Below are 5,108 nucleotides of genomic sequence, written 5' to 3'. Positions count from 1 at the left end.
CTCTGGGCCCTCTCGGTAATACACATCACATAAGCCTTGCAAGCATTACAACTAATATGTTAGTTGTGAGATGATGTATTACGGAACGAGTAAAGAGACTTGCCGGTAACGAGATTGAACTAGGTATTGGATATCGACGATCGAATCTCGGGCAAGTAACATACCGATGACAAAGGGAACAACGTATGTTGTTATGCGGTCTGACCGATAAAGATCTTCGTAGAATATGTAGGAGCCAATATGGGCATCCAGGTCCCGCTATTGGTTATTGACCGGAGACGTATCTCGGTCATGTCTACATTGTTCTCGAACCCGTAGGGTCCGCACGTTTAAGGTTACGATGACAGTTATATTATGAGTTTATGCATTTTGATGTTCCGAAGGTTGTTTGGAGTTCCGAATGTGATCACGGACATGACGAGGAGTCTCGAAATGGTCGAGACGTAAAGATTGATATATTGGAAGCCTATGTTTGGATATCGGAAGTGTTCCGGGTGAAATCGGGATTTTACCGGAATACCGGGAGGGTTACCGGAACCCCCCGGCAGCTATATGGGCCATAGTGGGCCTTAATGGAAAAGAGAAGGGGCTGCCCTAGATGGGCTTCGCGCCTCCCCCTTCCCCTAGTCCTATTAGGACTAGGAGAGGTGGTCGGCCCCCTCCTCCTCTTTTCCCTCTCCGAGGAATCCTAGTTGGACTAGGATTGGGGGGGAATCCTACTCCCAGAGGTAGTAGGACTCTCCTGCGCCCTCCTCCTTGGCCGGCCAGCCCTCCCCCTTGGCTCCTTTATATACGGAGGCAGGGGACACCTCTAGACACACAAGTTGATCCACGTGATCTATTCCTTAGCCGTGTGCGGTGCCCCCTGCCACCATATTCCTCGATAATACTGTAGCGGAGTTTAGGCGAAGCCTTGCTGCTGTAGTTCATCAAGATCGTCACCACGCCGTCGTGCTGACGGAACTTTTCCCCGACACTTTGCTGGATCGGAGTCCGGGGATCGTCATCGAGCTGAACGTGTGCTCGAACTCGGAGGTACCGTAGTTTCGGTGCTTGATCGGTTGGATCGTGAAGACGTACGAGTACTTCCTCTACGTCGTGTCAGCGCTTCCGCAGTCGGTCTGCGTTGGGTACGTAGACAACACTCTTCCATCTCATTGCTATGCATCACATGATCTTGCGTGTGCGTAGGAAATTTTTTGAAATTACTACGTTCCCCAATAGTGGTATCAGAGCCTAGGTTATTTATGTTGATGTTATATGCACGAGTAGAACACAAGTGAGTTGTGGACGATACAAGTCATACTGCCTACCAGCATGTCATACTTTGGTTCGACGGTATTGTTGGACGAGATGACCCGGATCAACCTTACGCGTACGCTTACGCGAGACCGGTTCCCTCGACGTGCTTTGCACATAGATGGCTTGCGGGCGACTGTCTCTCCAACTTTAGTTGAACCAAGTATGGCTATGCCCGGTCCTTGCGAAGGTTAAAACGGAGTCTATTTGACAAACTATCGTTGTGGTTTTGATGCGTAGGTGAGATTGGTTCTTGCTTAAAGCCCGTAGAAGCCACGTAAAACTTGCAACAACAAAGTAGAGGACGTCTAACTTGTTTTTGCAGGGCATGTTGTGATGTGATATGGTCAAGGCATGATGCTAAATTGATTGTATGAGATGATCATGTTTTGTAACCAAGTTATCGGCAACTGGCAGGAGCCATATGGTTGTCGCTTTATTGTATGCAATGCAATCGCGATGTAATGCTTTACTTTATTACTAAGCGGTAGTGATAGTCGTAGAAGCATAAGATTGGCGAGACGACAACGATGCTACGATGGAGATCAAGGTGTCGCGCCGGTGACGATGGTGATCATGACGGTGCTTCGGAGATGGAGATCACAGGCATAAGATGATGATGGCCATATCATATCACTTATATTGATTGCATGTGATGTTTATCTTTTATGCATCTTATCTTGCTTTGATTGACAATAGCATTATAAGATGATCTCTCACTAAATTATCAAGAAGTGTTCTCCCTGAGTATGCACCGTTGCGAAAGTTCTTCGTGCTGAGACACCACGTGATGATCGGGTGTGATAGGCTCTACGTTCAAATACAACAGGTGCAAAACTGTTGCGCACGCGGAATACTCAGGTTATACTTGACGAGCCAAGCATATACAGATATGGCCTCGGAACACGGAGACCGAAAGGTCGAGCGTGAATCATATAGTAGATATGATCAACATAATGATGTTCACCGATGAAACTACTCCATCTCACGTGATGATCGGACATGGTTTAGTTGATTTGGATCACGTGATAACTTAGAAGATTAGAGGGATGTCTATCTAAGTGGGAGTTCTTAAGTAATATGATTAATTGAACTTAAATTTATCATGAACTTAGTACCTGATAGTATCTTGCTTGTTTATGTTGATTGTAGATAGATGGCTCGTGCTGTTGTTCCGTTGAATTTTAATGCGTTCCTTGAGAAAGCAAAGTTGAAAGATAATGGTAGCAATTACACGGACTGGGTCCGTAACTTGAGGATTATCCTCATTGCTACACAGAAGAATTACGTCCTGGAAGCACCGCTGGGTGCCAGGCCTGCTGCTGGAGCAACACTAGATGTTATGAACGTCTGGCAGAGCAAAGCTGATGACTACTGGATAGTTCAGTGTGCCATGCTTTACGGCTTAGAATCGGGACTTCAACGACGTTTTGAACATCATGGAGCATATGAGATGTTCCAGGAGTTGAAGTTGATATTTCAAGCAAATGCCCGGATTGAGAGATATGAAGTCTCCAATAAGTTCTATAGCTGCAAGATGGAGGAGAACAGTTCTGTCAGTGAGCATATACTCAAAATGTCTGGGTATAATAATCACTTGATTCAATTGGGAGTTAATCTTCTAGATGATTGCGTCATTGATAGAATTCTCCAATCACTGCCACCAAGCTACAAGAGCTTCATGATGAACTATAATATGCAAGGGATGAGCAAGACTATTCCCGAGCTCTTCGCGATGCTGAAAGCTGCGGAGGTAGAAATCAAGAAAGAGCATCAAGTGTTGATGGTCAACAAGACCACTAGTTTCAAGAAAAAGGGCAAAGGAAAGAAGAAGGGGAACTTCAAGAAGAACGGCAAGCCAGTTGCTGCTCAAGAGAAGAAACCCAAGTCTGGACCTAAGCCTGAAACTGAGTGCTTCTACTGCAAGCAGACTGGTCACTGGAAGCGGAACTGCCCCAAGTATTTGGCGGATAAGAAGGATGGCAAGGTGAACAAAGGTATATGTGATATACATGTTATTGATGTGTACCTTACTAATGCTCGCAGTAGCACCTGGGTATTTGATACTGGTTCTGTTGCTAATATTTGCAACTCGAAACAGGGGCTACGGATTAAGCGAAGATTGGCTAAGGACGAGGTGACGATGCGCGTGGGAAACGGTTCCAAAGTCGATGTGATCGCGGTCGGCACGCTACCTCTACATCTACCTTCGGGATTAATATTAGACCTAAATAATTGTTATTTGGTGCCAGAGTTAAGCATGAACATTATATCTGGATCTTGTTTGATACGAGACGGTTATTCATTTAAATCAGAGAATAATGGTTGTTCTATTTATATGAGTAATATCTTTTATGGTCACGCACCCTTGAAGAGTGGTCTATTCTTATTGAATCTCGAGAGTAGTGATACACATATTCATAATGTTGAAGCCAAAAGATGCAGAGTTGATAATGATGGTGCAACTTATTTGTGGCATTGCCGTTTAGGTCATATCGGTGTAAAGCGCATGAAGAAACTCCATACTGATGGACTTTTGGAACCACTTCATTATGAATCGCTTGGTACTTGCGAACCGTGCCTCATGGGCAAGATGACTAAAACACCGTTCTCCGGTACTATGGAGAGAGCAACAAATTTGTTGGAAATCATACATACAGATGTATGTGGTCCGATGAATATTGAGGCTCGTGGCGGATATCGTTATTTTCTCACCTTCATAGATGATTTAAGCAGATATGGTTATATCTACTTAATGAAACATAAGTCTGAAACATTTGAAAAGTTTAAGGAATTTCAGAGTGAAGTGGAAAATCATCGTAACAAGAAAATAAAGTTTCTACGATCTAATCGTGGAGGAGAATATTTGAGTTACGAGTTTGGTGTACATTTGAAAAATTGTGGAATAGTTTCGCAACTCACGCCACCCGGAACACCACAACGTAATGGTGTGTCCGAACGTCGTAATCGTACTTTACTAGATATGGTGCGATCTATGATGTCTCTTACTGATTTACCGCTATCATTTTGGGGATACGCTCTAGAGACGGCCGCATTCACATTAAACAGGGCACCATCAAAATCCGTTGAGACGACGCCTTATGAACTATGGTTTGGTAAGAAACCAAAGTTGTCGTTTCTGAAAGTTTGGGGCTGCGATGCTTATGTAAAAAAGCTTCAACCTGATAAGCTCGAACCCAAATCGGAGAAATGTGTCTTCATAGGATATCCAAAGGAAACTATTGGATACACCTTCTATCACAGATCCGAAGGCAAGACTTTTGTTGCTAAATTCGGAAACTTTCTTGAGAAGGAGTTTCTCTCGAAAGAAGTGAGTGGGAGGAAAGTAGAACTTGACGAGGTAACTGTACCTGCTCCCTTGTTGGAAAGTAGTACATCACAGAAAACTCTTTCTGCGACACCTACACCAATAGGTGAGGAAGTTAATGATAATGATCATGAAACTTCAGAACAAGATACTACTGAACCTCGTAGATCAACCAGAGTAAGATCCGCACCAGAGTGGTACGGTAATCCAGTTCTGGAAGTCATGCTACTAGATCATGATGAACCTACGAACTATGAAGAAGCGATGGTGAGCCCAGATTCCGCAAAGTGGCTTGAAGCCATGAAATCTGAGATGGGATCCATGTATGAGAACAAAGTACGGACTTTGGTTGACTTGCCCGATGATCGGCAAGCAATTGAGAATAAATGGATCTTCAAGAAGAAGACTGACGCTGATGGTAATGTTACTGTCTACAAAGCTCGACTTGTCGCGAAAGGTTTTCGACAAGTTCAAGGGGTTG

This window comes from Triticum urartu, chromosome 7, assembly GCF_003073215.2.
Source record: "Triticum urartu cultivar G1812 chromosome 7, Tu2.1, whole genome shotgun sequence".
In the NCBI taxonomy this organism is placed as follows: Eukaryota; Viridiplantae; Streptophyta; class Magnoliopsida; order Poales; family Poaceae; genus Triticum; species Triticum urartu.
This window is presented reverse-complemented; position numbering follows the sequence as displayed.